The sequence below is a fragment of the Diceros bicornis genome, assembly GCF_020826845.1.
Source record: "Diceros bicornis minor isolate mBicDic1 chromosome 7 unlocalized genomic scaffold, mDicBic1.mat.cur SUPER_7_unloc_2, whole genome shotgun sequence".
Taxonomy (NCBI): domain Eukaryota; kingdom Metazoa; phylum Chordata; class Mammalia; order Perissodactyla; family Rhinocerotidae; genus Diceros; species Diceros bicornis.
Genome location: NW_026690921.1, coordinates 1,164,189 through 1,187,408, shown reverse-complemented (window position 1 = coordinate 1,187,408; position 23,220 = coordinate 1,164,189). Strand labels below are relative to the sequence as shown.

The window sequence follows — 23,220 nt, the reverse complement described above, 5'->3', positions numbered from 1 at the left end:
ATGAAAGATCAATAAAAGTAAGACTTGAGTTTTTGGAAAAAAATAAAATTGACAAACCCTTAGATAGAATATCGAGGAAAAAGAAGAGAGATGACTCAAATAAAGTAAATCAGAAATGAAAGAGGAGGCATTACAACTGATGCTTCAGAAAGAAAAAGATCAGAAGAGACTATTCTGAACTACTGTACACTCACAAATTGGGTAACCTAGACAAAATAGATAAATTCCTAGAAACAACCTATGAAGGCTAAATCATGGAGAAACAGAAATCTTGAACAGACCAGTAACAAACAAGCAGACTGAATGAGTAATCAAACACCTCCCAACGAAAGGAGAGTAAAGTGAATGCCCGACTTCACCAGACCCCTGAGCCAGCCTGCCCCAGCCCCAGGCTGACTCCCGTGGACCTAGCTGGCTCCCTGCAGGCTTCTGCAAATCCAGGCCCCTGGCTCACCCTGGAGCATGCCAGCTCTGGTGGCCTCAAGCAGCATCCTTGACACCAGGCTCCCACCATGCTCCTGGGAACCCAGGGCCCCATCTCAGCCTAGGGGCTGCCATCTTAAACAGCCCAAGGTGGCTCCTGTGACCACAAGTGGTGTCCTTGGCACCAGGCTCCTGGTGGGCTCTGGTGAATCCAGACCCTTGCTCACCCAAGTTCCTGCCTACTCCAGGCAGCCACAGGCAGCACCCACAGCCACAGGCAGCTTCCGCAACAGGGCACGCAGTGGGCTCCCACAAACCCAGGACCCCAGATCACTGCAGCACTTACCGGCTCCAGCAACCCCAGGTAGATTCCATGGCATCAGGCTCCCTCAGGGCTACTGGGAAGTCAGGCCCATGGCTCACCACACCACCTGCCAGTTCCAGCAGCTGTAGACAGCTCTCATGGAACCAGGCTCCTGGCAGGCTCCCAAAAACCAGGCCCCCTGCTCACCCAGGTGCTTGCTGACTCAGGCAGCCCTAGGCAGCTCCCACGGCACCAGGCACCAGCAGGCTCCCATGCACCCAGGCTTCCATCTTGACCCAGCACCTGCTGGCTCCTGCAGCCTCAGGCAGCTCCTGTGGCACCAGGCCCCCAGCAGGCTCCCAGGAATCCAGACTTCTGGCCTACCCCAGCACAAGCTGTCTCTCATGGCGCCAGGCTCCTGGCAGGCTCCCGTGAACCAAGGCTCTCAGATCATCCCAGCACTGGCCAACTCCCATGGCCCTGGATGACTCCTGTGGCTGCAGGCTCTCAATCAGGACCTGCCAAACCAGGCTCCAGTGGAGCTACTCATGAACTCAGGGTCCCAGCTGTGCCCAGGGCCAGACACAATACCGTGGACCCAAGCTCTCCACTCACCCCAGTACCAGGCTGCCCAAGGACTCCAGCAGCAAGCCTGCCCCTGGACACCACCAGATGGCCTACCCAGGACCCCTAGATGGGCTGACTGTGAAGGCTTTGGTTTGCTAAAGCCAGTCTGTAAAGAGTGGAAGAGGTGTCTACTTCTTCAAATTTGCAGACACCAATGGAGGCCACAAGGATCATGAATACTCAAAGACCCATGACACCACCAAAGAAAAAGAATAAAACTCCAATGACCGACCAAGAAATGGAGATATAGGAACTATGTGACAAAGGCTTCAGAACAACCCTCTTTGAGAAACTCATAAAACTATAAGGAAACACAGATAGACTACTAAATGAAATAAGGAAACAGCACATGAGCAAGTGAGAAGTTCAACAGAGAAACAGAAATCTTTAAGGAAAAACAAACAGAAATTCTAGAGTTGAAGAACACAATGACTAAACTGAAAAATTCAATAGCAAGCTTCAAAATCAGATTCAACCATGTACAAGAAATAATTAGTGAACTAGAAGATGTGTCATTTGAAATCATCCAGTCAAAGAAGCAAAAAGTAAAAAAAGGAATGGATGGGAACGGGGAAAGGCAGTGTGAATTACGGGATACCGTGAAAAGAAACAGATAAGCATTATTAAAGTACCAGAAGAGAAGACAGGGAGAAAGGAAAAGAAAGTTTACTTAAAAAAATAGCAGGGGCCGACCCGGTGGCGCAAGCGGTTAAGTGCGCGCGCTCCGCCGCGGCGGCCCGGGGTTCGCTGGTTCGGATCCCGGGCGCGCACCGACGCACTGCTTGGTAAGCCATGCTGTGGCGGCGTCCCATATAAAGTGGAGGAAGATGGGCACCGATGTTAGCCCAGGGCCGTCTTCCTCAGCGAAAAAAGAGGAGGATTGGCGGATGTTAGCTCAGGGCTGATCTCCTCACAAAAAAAAAAAAAAAAAAAAAAATAGCAGCTGGGCCAGCCCCAGGGCTTAGCAGTTAAATGCGTGTGCTCCGCTACCAGCGGCCCAGGTTAGGATCACGGGTGCGCATCGACACACCATTTGTCCGACCATGCTGAGGCTGCGTCCCACATACAGCAACTAGAGGGATGTGCAACTATGATGTACAACTATCTTCTGGGGCTTTGGGGAGAAAAGGGGAAAAAAAAAACCAAAAAAAAAAAAAAAGTGATGACTAGAAGAAAGAAGTTAATTATGGGAGGGAATGGAGGTGCTAACTCACTGTACTGTGGTAATCCTTTCACAAATCATCATTTTGAACACGAAAACTTACATATGTTATATGTGACTAATATTTCAAGAAATCTAAAAAAAAAATCTCTCAACAAAGTACAACCCAGGACCAGATGACTGCACTGGTGAATTCTACCAAACCTATAAAGAAGTATTAAAAACAAGCCTTCTTACGCTCTGTCAAATGTTGAAAAAGAGGGAACACTTCCAAACTCATTTTACGACGCCAGCATTACCCTGATACCAACACTAGACAAGGACACTAAAAGAAAATAAAATTACAGACCATTACACCAGATGAACATAGATGCAAAAATCCTCAACAAAGTACTAGCAAACTGAATTGAACAGCGTATTAAAAGAATTATACACTACGACCAAGTGAAATTTATTCCTGGTATACAACGGGAGTTCAACATAGAAAAATCGATCAGTGTAATATACCACATCAATAAAATGAAGGGGAAAAAACATGACCATCTCAATGGATGCAGAAAAACCATTTGACATAATTCAACACCCTTTCATGATAAAACACTCAACAAACTAGAATAGGAGGAAAGTGCCTCACCATAACAAAAACCATATATGAAAAACACACAGCAAACATAATACTCAATGACAGAAGGCTGAAAGCTTTTCCTCTAAGATCAGGAACAAGGCAAGGATGCCCACTTTCACCATTTCTATTCAACACAGTACTGAAAGTTCAAGCCAGAACCATGAGGCAATAAAAATAAATAAATAAAAGCCTTCCAAATTGGAAAGAAAGAAGTAAAATGGTCTCTGTTGGAAGACGATATCATCTCATATGTAGAAAACACGAAAGACTCCACAAAAAAGCCGTTTGACCTGCGGCCGGCCCGGTGGCTTAAGCGGTTAAGTGCGCGCGCTCCGCTGCGGCGGCCCGGGGTTCGCTGCTTCGGATCCCGGGCGCGCACCGACGCACTGCTTGGTAGGCCATGCTGTGGCGGCGTCCCATATAAAGTGGAGGAAGATGGGCACCGATGTTAGCCCAGGGCCGTCTTCCTCAGCAAAAAACAGAGGAGGATTGGCGGATGTTAGCTCAGGGCTGATCTCCTCACAAAAAAAAAAAAAAAAAAGCCGTTTGACCTAACACGAATTCAGGAAAGTAGCAGCATACAAAGTCAACACAAAAATCAGTTGCATTTCTATACACGAACCATGAGCTCTCTGAAAAGGAAATTACAAAAACAATTCATTTATAATAGTATCAGAAAGAATAACATGCTTAGGAATTAACTTAACCAAGGAGGTGAAAGGCTTGCACCATAGAAACTACAAAACATTTCAGAAAGAAATTAAAGAAGACATACATAAATGGACACATATCCCATGTTCATGGATTGGAAGGCTTACTATTGGTAAAGTGTCAATATTACCCAAAGCAATCTATAGATTCAATGTAATCCCTATCCAAATCCTAATGATTTTTTTTGCAGAAATAGAAAAACCCATCCTAAAATTCACATGGACTCTCAAGGGACTCATAATAGCCAAAACAATCCTGAAAAAGAACAAAACTGGAGGACTCACACTTCCTGATTTCAAAACTTACCACAAAGCTACAGTAATCAACAGTATGGTATTCGCATAAAGACAGACATAGAGACCAATGGCATAGAATAGGGAGCCGAGAAACAAAGCCTCACATATACGGTCAAGTGATTTTTCACAAGGGTGCCAAGACCACGCAACGGAGAAAGGTTTCTTTTCAACAAATGGTGCTGGGAAAACTGGATATCCGCATGCAAAAGATTGAAGCTGGACCCCATCCAACACCATATACAAAAATTAACTGAAAATGGATCAAGGACATAAATGTAAGACCTCAAACACGAAAACTCTTAGAAGAAAACATAGGACAAAATCTTCACGACAGCGGACTTGGCAATGATTTCTTGGATATGACACCAAAGGTACAGGTAACGAAAGAAAAACAATGGACAAATTGGACTCCATGAAAATTTTATAAGTTGGTACATCAAGAGGCACTGTCCACAGAGTAAAAAGGCAACCCAAGAGAGGGAGAAAATATTTGCAAATCATGTTTCTGACAAGAGACTGATATCCAGAATATACAGAGAAGTCCTAAAACTAAACAACTAAAAAACAAGCCAAGTCAAATATGGGCAAAGGACTTGAAGAGACATTTCTCCAAAGAAGACTTACAAATGTCATATAAGCACATGAAAAGATGCTCAACACCACTAATTATTAGGGAAATGAAAATCAAAACCACAATGAGACACCACCTCACACCCACTAAAATGAGTGCTATGGAAAAGACAGAAAACAACAAGTGTTGGCCAGGGTGCGGCAAAATTAGAACCCTGGTACACTGTTGACAGGAACGTAAAATGGTGCAGCCGCTATGGAAAACAGTATGGATGTTCCTCAAAAAATTGAACATAGAATTATCACGTGATCCAGCAATTCCACTTCTAGAGATACATCCAAAAGATCTGAAAGCACAGCCTTGAAGAGATATTTGTACACCCATGTTCATAGCAGTATTGTTCACAATAGCGAAAACGTGGAAGCAACCCAAGTGTCCACTGACGCATGAATGGATACACAAAATGTAGTATATCCACACAAAGGAACATTATTCAGCCTTAAAAAGGAAGCAAATTCTGCAATATGCCACACATGGATTAACCTCGGGGACATTATGCTAACAGAAATAAGCCAGTCACAAAAAGATAAATACTGTATGATTCCACTTACACGAGGAACTGAGAGTAGTCAAAATCGTAAGAGATACAAAGTGGAATGGTGGCTGCCAAGGGATGGGGGGAGGGGAGAAGGGAGAGTTATTATTTAATAGGTATAGGGTTTCAGATTTATAAGAGTTATGGGGATGAATGGTGGTGATGACTGTACAATAGTGTAAATGTATTTAACGCCACTGAAGTGTACACTTAAAAATGGTTAAGATGGCACACTTTTTTGTTATGTATATTTTAACTCAATATACAAAAAGGGAAAAAAAAAAAGAGAAATGAGCTATTAAGCCACAAAAAGACATAGTGGACCCTTAAATACATATTGATAAGTGAAAGAAGCCAACCTGAAAAGGCTATATACTCTGTTCCATAGTTTTCATGTATTCCAATTACACGACATTCTAGAAAAGGCAAAAGTATAGAAACACTATAAAGATCAGTGTTGCCAGGAGTTGGGAGGCAAGGAACGAAGAGGCAGAGCACACGGACTTTTAGGGCAATCCAACTCTTCTGTGGGATACTGTCGTGGTGGACACATGAGATTATGCATTTGTCAAATTCCAAGTACATGACAGCGAGACAGCGAACCTTAATGTAAACTACGGACTTGGTTACGAACACTGTAGCAGCATCAGCTCCTCACCTGTGAGGAATGAACCGCACTAACACAGGTGGTCATGCAAGATGTTAACAGTAGGGGAAACCGCAGGGGAGGAGGGAGAAATGCTCTGCACTATCTGCTAAATTTCTCTGTCCATCTAAAACTTTCCTAAAAAACAATCTATTAATTAAAAATTAATCAATGGAAGGTAGGGAGTGGGTAGAAATACGCACGAAACAAGAATATCAGAACACTGATAAATGTTGAAGCTGGGTAATGGGGACATGGGGGGCTATCACACTTTTCTGTTTAATTTGTGAATGTTCAAGGTTTTCCACAATAAAACATTTTTAAAGCTCCAGATTAAATCTAGATTATATATACAAGGAATCAAAGAATATGAAGAAAGCAGATATTTTTGAAGCAAGTACTCAAGGGGCACACTGAGGGAACGTGCAATCACACTGGATAGAGAGTGAACGTCCTGGTTCCACCAGGAAGGTTTGGAGCTCAGTGAGCAAGGCAGGCGACAGCACAGTCAGGCAAGTGACTGATAATGAACACGGAAAATGTTCACCCTCACTGGTCACAGAAATGCCAACGATGGGCCCTGACAGAACTGCCCCAGGATTTACAACGTCGAGACACCCAGAGTTAGAGCGGGCTCAGGGACAGAGCACCACGTCCTGTGAGAATGCCAATCAGCACCGGCTTTCTGGAGGGCAAACCCCCCGAACCCTGGAACCCGCAGGCCACTGGCCCGGCTGCTCTGTTGTATGGACTCTGTCCAAAAACAAAGTGATTGGGTAAAGATGATGGACTGAATAAACATATGTAGAGCCCCTCTGACATAAAATCCCTAAAAAATGACCGAAAGATTCCTTCATTGATGAACAAATTCATAATAGCCCTGGGAACCATCAAGAGAGCCAAAATTTGAGGAAGACATCAAAGAGAGACAACAGCTGGTGACCGGGGACCCCAGTGGGGGGCTCTGGGTGGGCCATGGAGACCCAGCCAGGGCGCCCTCTCTTCCTCCCCCTCTTCCCCCTGCCGCTCACCTAACACCTCCTGCATCGCCCCTCCACTCCCAGCCACTGCCCACCTCACGCTCCAGGAATACAGGAGCAGAGGCGCAGGGCACCCTTTCCACTAGCACAGCTGTCCTCTTGCTCTCTGCGCCTCCCCAGGCGGCGGAGCCCAGCCCTGCACCTCCTCAGGGCCCAGCACGCTCCTCCCGGGCCCTCAGCCTCCTCCTCTCCATCTGGTCCTCCCTGCAGCACCTGCTAGCTCATCTCCACCTTACAAACAAACTCTCCCTTGGACCCATGCTCCCTTCTGGCTACTGTCCACTTGCCCGACTCCCCTTCATGGCGAAACCTCTTAAGTAAAGGGCCTCATCCCTACTGCCCTCCCATGGCTCCCCTTCCCCCACTCTAGACCCAGCTTCATTCCCACCCTCTCAAGGAGACTGAGGTCACCAGTGATCCCACGTGGCCAAGTCCAGCCATCTTCTCTCCATTCTGATCAGAGCTGTATCCCACCCAGCTGAGCACCCCTCCTTTCTGCAATACCCTTTTCCCCTCGTGGCTCCTGCAACCTCATGCTCCACCATTTCAGTCCCCTTTCCTGGACCCTCTTCAGCTACACCTCTGCAAACACTGCCTGCTCCTAGGCTGGGCCCGGGGCCCTTCCACAGCTGCAGTGTCTCCAGGAAACCTCATTCAATTCCACGTTTTTAAACATCTCTGACCTCATCCTCACTCTGCAGACACACCGATGCAACTTCAAGAGCTTAGGTGCTAGCTCCCCAGCATCAGCACCTAAGGAGTATCTCAGACTCGACTCCTCTCAAAATTTCACTGTCATATGAGTTCCAAAATAGCATCAAATATTTCCAAAAAGGAGGAAAAATTTGCATACAATAAATAGTGGTGAACAAAGTAACCGATAAAACGTATACTTACACCCAACCATGGTTGCTTGATGGGGAAAATAAGAACACAGAACTGTGATCAGACAGTCTCAAGCTGGGGAGCGGAAGGTGAGGAGCTGAGAGTGTAGAACACAGGAACTGATCAACTCTAACCATTTCCAGAAAGAAAGGCAGAAACTGTTGTTCCTAAAAGCTGAAAGACACCCACTAGAAGAATAGAAAAATCATGAGAAAACCTAACAAATTAAAAATTAAATTAAATGGTAGACTCAACTTCCAGTTTATCAATAATCACGATTGCGAATGGAGGAAATTGCTCTATAAAAAGACGAAGGCTCTCAAGTTGAGTTGAAATATAGTCATAAAATAAAGGGATATAATATGGTTGAAAATGAGGAGATAAAGAAATAAGATTTTAAATGGACAAAAAGGGGTTTTCTGTGTTGCTGTCAGGAACACTTATGCACCCAACAATATGGTCTTGAAACATAAAGCAAAACTGGACAAACAAGAAGACACAGGCACCTCCAGAATCACAGGGAAACCTACCTTACCTCTCTTAGAAATCCACAGGTCATGGGGCGGCCCCATGGCTTAGCGGTTAAGTGCGTGCGCTCCGCTGCTGGCGGCCCAGGTTCGGATCCCGGGCGCGCACCGACGCACCGCTTCTCCGGCCATGTTGAGGCCGTGTCCCACATGCAGCAACTAGAAGGATGTGCAGCTATGACATACAACTATCTACTGGGGCTTTGGGGGAAAAATAAATAAATAAATAAATAAAAATTAAAAAAAAAAAAGAAATCCACAGGTCAAGTGATACAGTAAGTTAGGAAACAGATCTGTTGACGAACACAAAAAAGCTAGATCTGGCCTCAGCCCGAGGGACAACAACGTAAGCAACTAGTGGAGAGGATGCATTCTCCTCAAACCACAATGAAACAATCACCACAATGGACTGTGTGCTAAGCCACAATGAAATCTCTAAATTGTCCACAAAGCAGAAATCTATAAGTGACCATATTACTAGACCTTCAAGCAATAAAAGTAAAAAATAATCACAAAATATTGGCTCCCCTCCCTCAACCTATCCACTTGAAAATCTGTCCACACTCTTCTAAATCTCTCAGGTTAAAGGGCGGATCCAGACAGACAGACAAACTCTTTAGAAATGAACAGCAAGGAGAGCAGCATGAGGCAAATCCATGGCGTGGGGACAAAGGGACAGACGAAGGGACACAGCCTCCACTGCAGGTATCAGGGAATATCACCTGTACACGAAGAAGCTGAGCACTTCCCTCCAGGAGCCAGAACAACACCACAATAAAACCAAAGACAGAAGAACGAAGCGAGGATTCACGAGGCAGGAACAACAACGTAGACCTGAGCAATGGAGTCAAGGGCTGGCTGTCTGGAAAGACCTGTAACAGTGAGAAACCTTGCGCAGTCTGACCAAGAGGAACAGACAAAGGCACCAAACTGTACCATCAGGTATGACAAACTACAGAAACAGCTTTAACGTGATAGGAGAACATAGCAGATAACTCTGACCAGGACATCAGCGGTCCTCAGCTGGAGCTGTCCTTCCCCCAGGATGCATCTGGAAACACGCGGGATGGGTTTTGTTTCTAGCTTTGTGTTGTCCTAATGGTTGTTGCCCCGGGGGTCCAGGAGGTCCTGAACAGCCTGTCACATAGAGCCATTTCCCACCTGACGTGTTACTGACATCTGGAAAGACAAGCACTGATCCAGATTAAATGAACAATGTGGCTGAGCAGCCCAGTGGCGTAGGGGTTAAGTGCATGCACTCTGCTGTGGTGGCCTGGGGTTCGGATCCCGGGCGCGCACCGATGCACTGCTTATCAAGCCATGCTGTGGTGGCGTCCCATATAAAGTGGAGGAAGATGGGCATGGATGTTAGCCCAGGGCCAGTCTTCCTCAGCAAAAAGAGGAGGATTGACAGATGTTAGCAAAAAAACAAAGAAAGAAAGAAACAAACAAATCAATCAATAAATAAATAATGTGGTAGGGAAATGTTTTCCATGGATGTATAACAGGCAAAAGATGGTACCCTCAGTACGTAAGGAATATCGAGAAACCAATGTTTACAACTACTAAACTGTAAAAGAGTGGGAAAATCAGAAACATAGCCAATAAATACATCAAAAATATATCTAACCTATTTGTACAGGTGGAGAAATATGTATGTAAAGCACAGGAAACAGTCTAGGAGATGACACACCAAATTTTACCATGGACAAGGACAAAAGTTGGGAGATAGGTGAGAAATAGGAGTTTTTACACTTCTTAGTTTATATATTTCTGTAGTTTTAATTTTTACAAAAGTGAACGTATTCTACTCAAACAGATGTTTAAAATTTTAAAGAAATTATTAAAATATTCAAAATGACTTCAGTTCAAGGATATTCATTAAAACATGAATGGGAGGAGTGACGTCAGCGTCACGGCGGAGTGAGCTTTCCCGTAAACTCTTCCCCCGATAAGATACAACAAAAGGAACAGTCACAGACCAACAACAGAATCCTAGACAGTGAAAAGCAAGATCAGAAAGATCCACACTGCTGCACATCTCAGAGAGGAACGTGCTAGGCCCCCAGAGGAAGTGAGGAGAGGTAAGGAGAACTCTTCTCCCTCCCCATCAGATCAGCGATCCCAGTCCACATGGCTCCCAGTGAGGGGATAGGGGCAGCCCTCTGCGGGGAAACCATAGCCCTTCTGGCTCTCTCCGCCAGTGGGAAACTCCCACACAGAGTACTCAGAACTGCTACGGGGTACCATCAACATCTGAGCACCCCAGGAGAGCGGATACCGAGGGGCGAACGAGAAGCCCCCCACACCACGGACCCAGCAGGCAAAAGAGAGAGCACCTCCCCCGCCCGCAAGCTGGACCCTGCGGATCAAAGCGAACAGCTAGGGCAGAGTGCAGGGGGCACAGATTACACAGCCCTTTACCCCCACACAGTGGCAGCGGGTGGAAATTGCAACCAGATATTTCCAGGATGAGGAAAAACAAAGCCAATACAGGAACCACAATGCAATGGTACAGGAAATCACCAGACCAGAAGGAAAATGACAAGCACCCAGAAACCAACGCTGAAGACACAGAAATCCATAACCTAAACGACAGAGATTTCAAAATAGCTATCATTAAAAAACTCAATGAAATACAAGACATCACAAACAATTCAATGAGATTAGGAGTTTCTTCACAAAAGAGATTGAAATCATAAAGAAAAACCAATCAGTGCTGATGGAGATGAAGAACACAATGGAGGAGATAAAGGAGAACCTGGAATCTTTAAAGAACAGAGCTGACAACATGGAGGAAAGAATTAGCATTATAGAGGATAGGAATACAGATATGCTCCAGATGGAAGAGGAGAGAGAACTAAGACTAAAAAGAAATGAAGAAAGTCTCCGAGGAATATCTGACTCTATTAGGAAATGTAACATAAGAGTTACAGGTATTCCTGAGAGAGAAAAGAGGGAAAGAGGAACAGAGAGCCTATTCAAGGAAATAATAGCTGAGAACTTCCCAAATCTGGGGAAGAAGCAGGAAATACCAGTAAGCGAAGCCAACAGATTACCTAAATATGTCAACAGGCAAAGGCCCACTCCACGACATCTAGTGGTAAGGCTAGCCAGAGTCAATGACAAAGAAACAATATTAAGGGCAGCTAGACAAAAACCAAAGATAACGTACAAAGGAACTCCCATCAGGCTCTCAGCGGATTTCTCAACAGAAACTTTACAGGCTAGGAGAGACTGGAATGATGTATTCAAAATACTTAAAAACAAAAACTTTCAGCCAAGAATAGTCTTATCCAGCAAAAATATCCTTCAAACATGATGGAGAAACAGTAACTTTCCCAGATAAACAAAAGCTAAGGGAGTTCATGGCCACGAGACCCCCCACTACAAGAAATACTCAAGAAGGCCCTCAGGCCTGAAAAAAAGAAGAGAAAGGGAATACAAAGCTTGGAGCAAGGAGAAAAATAGGTAGACAAACTCAGAAAAATAGTAGATCTTTACCAGAATAGGTTAGCAACCACTTAAATACCAAAATCAAAGATCAAAGGAAGGAATTCACCAAAAATAAATTTAACCTTATCACTGTAAACACACAACCACAACACAAGATAGAATAAGGTATAACAAGAACGACTTAGAAGGCAAAGAGGAAAGTGATTGAATTGACTTAGTATAAGGAAATAGGAGGCCATCAGATAATGGACTATCTCATACACAAGATTTTTTATACAAACCTCAAGGTAACCACTAAACAAATAATCAACACAAAATCACATATGATAAACAATGAGAAAACTAGAAGAGTCATAAGACAGAAGAACCAAAACTGAATTGGCAGTCCGAAACAAATGGGACAAGAAACAAGGGAAATGCAAAAGAACCAGAAAATAAGTGACAAAACAGCAACATTAAGCCCTCATATATCAATAATTACCCTAAATGTAAATAGATTGAACTCTCCAATCAAAATATATAGAGTGGCAGGATGGTTTAAAAAGCAAGACCCAACAATATGCTGCCTCCAGGAAACACATCTCAGCTCTAAAGACAAGCACAGCCTCAGAGTGAAAGGATGGAAGACAATACTCCAAGCTAATGACAAACAAAGAAGGTGTTACCATACTCATATCAGAGAAAGTAGACTTCAAGATAAAACAGGTTAAGAGAGACAAAGCAGGGAAATATATAATGATAAAGGGGACACTCCACCAAGAAGACATATCACTTATAAATATATATGCACCCAACATAGGAGCACCAATGTACATGAAGCAACTATTAACAAACCTAAAAGGAGACATTAACAACAACACAATAATAGGAGGGGATCTTAATACCCCACTTACATCAATGGATAGATCATCCAGACAAAAAGTCAATAAAGAAATAGTAGACTTAAATGAAAAACTGGATGAGATGGACCTAGAAGACATATACAGAGCACTCCATCCAAAAACAGCTGACTACACATTCTACTCAAGCGCGCATGGAACATTCTCAAGGATAGACCATATGTTGGGAAACAAAGCAAGCCTTAATAAATTTAAGAAGATTGAAATCATAACAAGCATCTTTTCAGACAATAATGCTATGAAACTGGAAATCAACCATGAAAAAAAACTGGGAAAGTGACAAAAATGTGGAGATTAAACAACATGCTACTGAACAACCAATGGATCATTGATGAAATTAAAGGAGAAATCAAAAAGTATCTGGAAACAAATGAAAATGAAAATATGCCATACCAAACCACATGGGATGCAGCAAAAGCGGTCCTGAGAGGGAAACACATAGCGATACAAGCCCACCTTAACAAACAAGAAAAAGCCCAAATAGGCAACCTTAAATTGAACTAGAAAAAGAACAAAGCCCAAAGTCAGCAGAAGGAAAGAAATAATAAAAATCAGAGCAGAAATAAATGAAATTGAGACCAAAAAAACAGTAGAAAGGATTAATGAAACAAAGAGTTGGTTCTTTGAGAAGATAAACAAAATTGACAAACCCTTAGCCAGGCTTACTAAGCAAAAAAGAGAAAGGGCTCAAGTAAATAAAATTAGAAATGAAAGAGGAGAAATTACAATGGATACCACGGAAATACAGAGGATTATAAGAGAATACTATGAGAAATTATATGCCAACAAATTGGACAATCCAGAAGAAATGGATAAATTCTTAGACTCATACAACCTCCCAAAACTGAACCAAGAAGAAATGGAGAATCTGAATAGACCAATCACAAGTAAAGAGACTGAAATAGTAATCAAAAACCTCCCAAAAAATAAAAGTCCAGGACCAGATGGCTTCTCCGGTGAATTTTACCAAACATTCAAAGAAGATTTAATACCCATCCTTCTCAAACTATTCCAAAAGATAGAGGAAGATGGAACACTTCCTAAGTCATTCTACGAGGCCAACATCACCCTGATACCAAAGCCAGACAAAGACAATACAAAGAAGGAAAATTACAGGCCAATATCGCTGATGAACATAGATGCAAAAATCTTCAACAAAATATTGGCAAACCGAATACAGCAATACATTGAAAAGATCATACACCATGATCAAGTAGGATTTATACCAGGGACGCAGGGATGGTTCAACAACCGCAAATCAATCAACGTGATACATCACATCAACAAAACAAAGAATAAAAACCACATGGTCACCTCAATAGACACAGAGAAAGCATTTGACAAGATACAACATCCATTTATGATAAAAACTCTCAACAAAATGGGTGTAGAAGGAAAGTACCTCAACATAATAAAGTCTATTTATGACAAACCCACAGTCAACATCATACTCAATGGGGAAAGACTGAAAGCCATTCCTCTGAGAACAGGAACGAGGCAGGGCTGCCCACTCTCACCACTCCTATTCAACATACTGGAGGTTTTGGCCAGAGCAATTAGGCAAGAAAAAGGAATAAAAGGAATCCAAATAGGTTACGAAGAAGTGAAACTCTCACTATTTGCAGATGACATGATTTTATATATAGAAAACCCTAAAGAATCCATTGGAAAACTATTAGAAATAATCAACAACTACAGCAAAGTTGCAGGGTACAAAATCAATCTGCAAAAATCTGTTGCATTTCTGTATGCTAATAATGAACTAACAGAAAGAGAACTCAAAAAGATGATACCATTTACAATTGCATCAAAAAGAATAAAATATCTAGGAATAAATCTTACCAGGGAGATGAAAGACCTATACAATGAGAACTACAAGACATTATTGAAAGAAATCGATGACGACATAAAGAAATGGAAAGATATCCCATGCACGTGGATTGGAAGAATAAACATAGTTAAAATGTCTATATTACCTAAAGCAATCCACAGATTCAATGCAATCCCAATCAGAATCTGAATGACATTCTTCACGGAAATAAAAAAAAGAATACTAAAATTCATATGGGGCAACAAAAGACGCAAATAGCTAAAGCAATCCTAAGAAAAAAGAACAAAGCTGGAGGCATCACAATCCCTGACTTCAAAACATACTCCAAAGCAATAGTAATCAAAACAGCATGGTACTGGTACAAAAACAGACACACAGATCAATGGAACAGAATTGAAAGCACACAAATAAAACCACACATATACGGACAGCTAATTTTTGACAAAGGAGCTAAGAACATACAATGGAGAAAGGAAAGTCTCTTCAATAAATGGTGTTGGGAAAACTGGACAGCCACATGCAAAAGAATGAAAGTGGACCATCTGCTACCGCCATTCACAAAAATTAACTCAAAATGGATCAAAGACCTGAAGGTGAGACCTGAAACTATAAAACTCGCAGAAGAAAATATAAGGAACACACTATTTGACATTGGTCATAGAGGAATCTTTTTGGATGACATGCCTACCCAGACTAGGGAAACTAAGGAAAAAATAAACAAGTGGGACTTGATCAGATTAAAGAGCTTCTACAAGACAAACGAAACCAGAATCAAGATGAACAGACAACCCACCAGCTGGGAGAGAATATTTGCAAAACATACATCTGACAAGAGGTTGATCTCTGTAACATATAAAGAACTCACACAACTGAACACCAAAAAAACAAACAACCTGATCAAAAAATGGGCAGAGGAAACGAACAGACACTTCTCCAAAGACGATATACAGATGGCCAACAGGCACATGAAAAGATGTTCAACATCACTAATCATCAGGGAAATGCAAATCAGAACAACACTAAGATATCACCTCACACCCGTTAGAATGGCTATAATCACCAAGACAAAAACAACAAATGTTGGAGAGGATGTGGAGAAACAGGAACCCTCATACACAGCTGGTGGGAATGCAAAGTGGTGCAGCCTCTATGGAAAACGGTATGGAGATTCCTCAAAGAATTAAAAATAGAGATGCCCTATGATCCAGCCATCCCACTACTGGGAATCTATCCAACGAACCTGAAATCAACAATCCAAAGAGGCTTATGCACCCCTATGTTCACTGCAGCATTATTCACCATAGCCCAGAAGTGGAAGCAACCTAAGTGTCCCTCGACTGACTATTGGATCAAGAAGATGTGGTATATATATACAACGGAATACTACTCAGCCATAAAAAAAGACAAAACCGTCCCATTTGCAACAACATGGATGGACCTGGAGGGTATTATGTTAAGTGAAATAAGCCAGAAAGAGAAAGACAAACACTGTATGATCTCACTCATATGTGGAATGTAAACCAACACATGGTTTACTGTGTTACCAGGGGCAATGGGGGTGGGGGGTGGGCACAAGAGGTGAAGGGAGACATATATATGGTGCTGGACAAACAAAAATGTACAACCCCAAACTTCACAATGTTATAAACTATTAAAACATCAATAAAATAAATTAATTAATTAAAAACATGAATGGAAAGAACCTCCCCATTACTTTAAGAGTCTCCCATAACTTTTCTAATAGTTTATTATGTCGATATTATTTCACATTTAGATCCTAACTCATTGGAATTTACATTTGTGTGAGAGATGCAACAGAAGCTGACTTTCTCCTGTTCAAGTGGAAAACCAACCATCCAGGCACCATTCATTGGGTAGGTCTGGCTTTCACAGCTGACCTGCAATGCCTCCTTTCCCACCTGCTAAACCCTGACAGCTACCGCTGCCTCTCCAGTGCCCTAGAGCAAGCGGGGTGAGCTCTGCAACCTGGGCTCCCTGTCTACGAAGGGCGGCTACCAGCAGAGCCTTCTCCCAAGACAGCAGCAGGCATGCTGCACACAGAAGTGCTCAGGGGCCGTCTGCTGCATAGCAGGAAACCCCTCATGATGAGCAGGCAGTGGGGGAGCCCCGAGCCCCGGGACTGACCTTGGCTGGGGGCAGCAGGCTGCTAAGGCAGGGAGCCCCCTCCCTTCAGCTCATCTAGCTCCTCCTGCAGCGTCTGCACCTGGCTGTCGGCGGCTGCCCCTCTTCAGCTCGCCGTTCTTCTCCACCTGCCCCTGCAGGCGGCACCCGTGCTCCTGTTCCCCCGGGAGCAGAAGCAGTAGGAGTGCAGTGAGTCGAGGAGTTCTTGGGCCCCCAGTGCTGACAGGATGAGCCCGCTGAGGGACGTGGGGCCGGTGTCGCTGTGCTCGCCCTGCACAGCTTCTGCGGCTGGCTTCGGGGTGACGTCTGTTGGAGTGGAGGGGCTCTGGGAGGGTTTCTGAGGCATCATTGTGAATGATGAACTTGGGGGCTCTGGGCCAAGCCCTCGTCAGGCCTCAGGCTGGTCCCGCTGCAGCTGGGCTCCGCGTCTCTCTTCAGCCTCCTTCGCTCGACAGGCTCTGGGGGACAGATGGCCTCTCTCGAGTGTACACTGAGGAGAAACTGTAAGAAGGAAACCAGCCAATAAATCTGCACGCCCCAGATCCTGGGGGTAAAGTCACCCACGGAAATGCCACTCTTACCCAGCAGCCCCTCGCTGGGAAGAGGGGGTTTCATCGCCAGCATCTACAGCAGACGTGTTTGCATCTCCCTGGCTGCCTGATGCTGTGGAGGCCACACTGTCTCCTGGAGTTCCTTCCAGAGACTCTGCGCCCGCTTCTGACTGGCGGCTTCCCGGGCAGCCCTGGCTGCGGGTTCACCCTGCAGAGGGGCTCGCTTCAACTTGCGGGACCCCGGCTAGGCCCTCAGGTTTTCCCTCGAGGACGACGATGAACCTGCAGCTCCTTTCCCATCTGCCTCACTCACATGTTCCCTCAGGCCCCCGGCGGCCTTCCTGGTGTCCTTTCTCCTGGGGCGGCCAGGGCCTTCAGCCCCCTCTTCTCAGTCAGGTGGAAGATGGAGGGCACGGCCGCAGGTTTGTGCACGTAGTACTGATCCTCCAGCCTTTCCGAGAGCTTTTTTTGCTGAAATGTTCGCTACAGATGAAAGAATGCTTAGTGGGGTCCAGTCATCCCTGTGAACAGCTTTTAACCACTGGACCACACATTTTGAGCTCTTTATGCAGAGCCTGCAAGGATAAATGAGAAAGTAATTAGAAAGAAAGAATTAAATGTCTCGCCCTAAAATGATCAACTATGAAAGCAAAACAAGTGTTTCTGCGGACACCCAAATCTGTAGCGACTTTGCCCATTAAACCTTTAGTAAAGATTTAAGGACTCTTTAGTAAAGATTAAGGCACCTTCTGCTTGCAAGTTATTACTGGAATAGAAAGATGAAAGACCCACTGTCTACCTTAAGAAGCTCACCATCTGTAGGGCAGAGAAGAAAGGAAGGGGAGGACCTCCTCCCAGGCTGTGGTAAGTGCCCTGTAGGGACACAGATGCTCGGGCAGATAGCACAGGATGGCATCAAGACAACAAGAAAGGCTTCAGGAAGCCCCGGACATAGTTCCTAGAAGCTCATGGCTGCCCAAACCTCCTGCTGTCCCTGGGATGCAGGACTTGGGCTGCTAAAACAGAGATGGTTGGTCCCCCCATTTCAAAGCCAGGCCAGGGGTCGGCCAGCAGAGCCTCCCAGGCACTCAGCAGGGCGCCTGGCCCCAGCTCTGCGCAAGCAGCTGAGGATGCAAGACCGCCGCCAAGAGGAGGTCAGCCCCAAGAGCTGCAGTTCCGTGTTCCTCCTGTCCTTCCACTACCAGGAGAAAAGCTGCTCCCTGTACAAAGCAAGCAGCCCCTGCAAGACACCGACCAAGACACTTCATCATCTCTTCTCCTCATTAAGGTAAAATCTCTATTTAGACCAAACTATGCACATGGGTGGGGGCGGGGGGTTGGAGGGAGTCTCTCCCGAGGGCTGTCTGCTCCACCTGAGGTCATCTAGCCCCCTGAGGCCGCTGTGGACCAGACCAGGTGGATAGTAGGTCCTCAGGGAGTTTCAAGCAACATGACCTTCTAACCTTTCTCAATGCTTTGTGACTAGTTACCAAAGGACCCCCACCTCCTTTGCCCCCAGACCACGTTAGACCACCACACGTGCCAAGAGCAGCCTTCTCTGCAGTGCTTTGCCTCATTCTCAAAAACAGTAACAAAACTTTTGGGACACAGGCTCTGAAGGAAACTGTCAAGAAAGCATGGTGGCTAACCTCTGAAACAAGCTCATGTTACTAGTTCTTTGGATAGATTGTAACAACTTCCGACTTAGAACAAACCACTGTAAACTTTCAATAAGATTACAGACAACAAGTGCCATTCAGGTCTTTCAAACTTCAATAACAACCTGCAACACGAAACAAAAGGATCTGCCAGGTTTTCAAAGTAGAATGTCTTCAGCGCACTGTTCTGGGACCTCCAGTGTGGAGTCCAAAGGACTCGGTGAACTGGCTGAATTCCAGAAGCCCTCCTGAAGGGAGCCAGGCCAGGAGGAAGGCAAACCCCTCACCCCGCTGTGGGAGCCCAAGGAAGATGGTGGAGAGAGAAGCCCCTTCCCTGAGCCCCCAGGGTAAGTCTCCCTGTGAGGAGTGGGCTGCGCCTGGCTCTACCCAGGATGCTGTCAGATGCCCAGTCTGCAGGGTCAGCCTCCCCGTAAGGAGTGGGCCGCGCCCTCCTCCACCCAGGATGCTGTCAGATGCTGAGTCCGAGTCCGCACCATCAGCCTCCCCGCGAGGAGTGGGCTGCACCCTGCTCCGCCCAGGATGCTGTCACATGCAGAGTCCGAGTCCACAGGGTCAGCCTGGCCCGCAGGGTCAGCCTTCCCGTGAGGAGTGGGCCGTGCCCTCCTCCACCCAGGATGCTGTCACATGCAGAGTCCCAGTCCACAGGGTCAGCCTGGCCAGCAGGGTCAGCCTCCCCGTGAGGAATGGGCTGCGCCCTGCTCCGCCCAGGATGCTGTCAGATGCCTCTCCAGGACTCACCTCCAGCACAGAGCCACCTTTCTGTGCACTGCCAGGACCCTTCTGCACTGCCAGGACCCTTCTAGCAACAGAGCGCCGGGAGGGACGTCCATCAAAGAGGTACAAGCTGCATTTGCTCAGCCGCATTCCTGATCGCAGAGATCAAGGCAGGCTCCATGCCATCAGAAGAGCAGAAAAGTCACAGCAAATGCAAAAAGATAGTGACCTAAGGAAGAGCGTTTCCAGAACACCCTGTTTCTCGACATTGTTGGCCCCAGCCGGAATCAGTGGAGACCAGGGTGGCCGCGGGGTGGGGGTGAGAGGGTGGTGGAGGCCATAAAGTGGGCGCCAGTGGCCGTGGTGGCCCGAGGCGCCCGGACTAGAGACAGTGGCACAGACAAGGCCACACAGCGCCCGGCGCTGACTCACCCGCTGGACCGGCCCGAGGACAAAGTGCCGCACGCCTCGGGCTGGACCGCGCGGGGGTGCTGACTGGGCGGCAGCGGCCGGTTACCTGCGGAAGGAGACGGCGGTTTCTCCTGCTGCCCGGCGATGGGAGCAGTTCGCGGCCGCACAGCGATCACCATCCCGGGCCTCAGGCTATCGGGCCTCAGGCTATCGCGCCGCCATGCTCAGGCCCCCTCCTCACCACCCCACAGCGGGACCGCCACAAGGGTAAGGGCTCGCTGCGACACTCTGTGGGACGTGGAGCTGATCCCCGAGGCCTGCAGGACGGCAAGATGGCGGCGCGCTCCTGCCCGTCGGCCGTAAAGCAAGATGGCTGCGCCCATGAGCCTAGGCAAAATGCCGGCCAACGCGCCCGCCCAGGGTCGCGCTGCCCAAACGCGTCTGTTCCGCTGCCCCGATAGGTCGCTGCTGCGGTGTTCAGAGCAAACGACCCAGACCGCGGGGGAGCTGACTGTGCGGGCAGGCCCTCTACGCAGGGACCTGCCGTACGCCAAGATGGCGACCCACGCACTTCTGCCTGCACTTCCGGCCTGGCCCGCGTTGCTCGGCCGGATTGGCCCCAGCGGCTGCCCGTCGCGTGGCGCTCATTCTCCAGGGCAGCGGAAAGAAGAACGCGGGTGAGGGCGTGCCTGGGCGGGGCGGCCTGGGAGGCTGCGCTCGCCTGGGCCCTCGGCCGCCAGGACTGGCCGGCGCGGTTTGGGGCGGGGCCGCGGGGCGGAGCATGGTCCTCGAGCAGAGCGGGTGGCGGCGCCTGTGGTGAGACCGGCGCCTCTGACAGCCCGCTCCCTGCGGGTCTGGACGCTCTTCCACTCCGCCCGCTGCGCTCGGGCGCCGGCCTGACAGGACAAGGCCGCTGGGGCGGGTGGGGGGCGGCGAGGGGTAGTGGGGCGTTGGGGAGGGGAGGGGAGGGGAGGGGTGCGCCAGCGGGGCTGGGGCGCCGGCCTGACAGGCCAAGGCCGCTGGGGCAGGGGGCAGCGGGGCGTTGGGGAGGGGAGCAGAGGGGAGGGGTGCGCTGGCGGGGCTGGGGCGCCGGCCTGACAGGCCAAGGCCGCTGGGGCGGGTGGGGGGCGGCGAGGGGTAGTGGGGCGTTGGGGAGGGGAGGGGAGGGGTGCGCCAGCGGGGCTGGGGCGCCGGCCTGACAGGCCAAGGCCGCTGGGGCAGGGGGCAGCGGGGCGTTGGGGAGGGAAGCAGAGGGGAGGGGTGCGCTGGCGGGGCTGGGGCGCCGGCCTGACAGGCCAAGGCCGCTGGGGCGGGTGGGGGGCGGCGAGGGGTAGTGGGGCGTTGGGGAGGGGAGGGGAGGGGTGCGCCAGCGGGGCTGGGGTGCCGGCCTGACAGGCCAAGGCCGCTGGGGCAGGGGGCAGCGGGGCGTTGGGGAGGGGAGCAGAGGGGAGGGGTGCGCTGGCGGGGCTGGGGCGCCGGCCTGACAGGCCAAGGCCGCTGGGGCGTGGGCGGGGAGGCGGAGGCAGCGGGGTGTTGGGGAGTCTGTGGCTCTTTTCCACGAGAGGGGAGCAGAAAATGGCTGCCTGGAATCCTTCGTATGAAGTCCCTGTGCCCCTCCCAGGCTCTCTCCTGGCACAGACATCCTACGGGAAGGCCTTGGAGTGGAGGTTCCTCTGTGCAATCTTTCTTGGGTGTTCTGGCCTGTCAGCACTGCTCCTCCCTGGGTTTGTCACCTTGAAAAGATTTACTCACTTAGTGGAGCTTCAGGTTTTCAAAAGTTAAAGTTTATGTAATCAGTGGCCTTGAAAAGCAGTATAAAATATTTCCAAAGAGGCAAGAAATAGGTACTTCAGAAAAAAATAAAAGATTCTAATATTACATTGAATGTGTTAAAAATTCTGGTTTCCCCCTTGAGCGTGTGTAGTCCTGTTCTGAGGTCAGTTATTTTCTTTGGGATGGGGTGTTCCAAATGGAATTCCAGGGCTTACGTTTGAACAGCAAAAGTGTTAAGTATGATTAATTGTTTATAAAACAGTGTTTTGCCATGGAAATAACAATTAATAATATTTTCTGAAACTAATAAATACATGTGGCTTTTCTCATTGTACCAGAAAAATGTTGTATAACTTTCTTCCCTCCTTTCCACATAAACCGTGGGTTTGTGTGACCTTGCTGGATTCTTCAAACACTGGGCTGTGCCATTTACAAGATCACTGTGGTCCAAAGCGACGTGACTGGGAGCAGAAGCCTGGGGTCAGGGTCTCTAAGCTAAGCCCCCCTTGAGCCTGCACAGGGAAGTACTTGAGGGCCCACACGTTCTTCCTGGGTGTCCTCCCTGGTCATACCCACTGCAGAAGGAGCCTTTCTGCTGAGAGAAGCTGCAGAGCCCTGGAAAGCTGGGAAGGCACCTGCACAGGGGGAGGGAGTTGCTGCCCTTCCTGAGGTTGTCCCTGTGCTCCCCTTGGGCCTGTGTCTACACGTAGGGTGGAGTTTTGCACCCACAGTGCAGGTGCCTGCAGAGGGTAATTTATGCACATTGGGAAAGTCTGTGAAGTCAAGAGTTCTGTGTCTGGATTAGGGTTTATGAATTTAGGGTTCATTTGGGTCACAACCTTAAACCGCATCCTGCCGAGAGTCTCCTCACTTGTGAGAGTGGAAGCTGAGAGAGGGAGCCCTTCTCTTCCTCCCCGGGCGGAGGAGGGTGTGTGAGCTCCCAGAGTCCATTCCTGTGGCTGCTCAGGTGTCCCCACCCTCCTGCACCAGGAACTGACCCACTCAGGGCTTCTGTCCCCACCAGGAGAGTTTAGAATGTGTTTAACTTTCTGAATGTGGCTTTCCTTCTGTCCCTGGGAAGCAGGCTGCTTATCTGTCCTGATTCCAATATTTGTGTTTCTTTGCTTTGGATTCCTGTATCGATTGAACAGTGCAGCCCTGTGCCTCTGGTTTCCCTTAGCACCTTGTAATTTTATTTCCTATATAACAAATAACATTTCGAGTTTCTTGGGCTTAAAAATGTGAATTGATGGAGAGATCTAATGTCAGTAAGGCAAGAAAATTGTGGAACTAAATAGAATTTTTGTCCCTTTTAGGCAAGAGACTCTCAAGATGTGAAAAGAATGTGTTGA

General features: G+C 47.4%; 1 pseudogene; it reads right to left on the bottom strand.

Moving 5' to 3' along the window:
- The window catches only part of LOC131402312 (peroxynitrite isomerase THAP4-like), a 32,545-nt pseudogene extending 12,271 nt beyond the window's left edge, over positions 1–20,274 (bottom strand).
- Between the last annotated feature and the right edge of the window lie 2,946 nt (positions 20,275–23,220).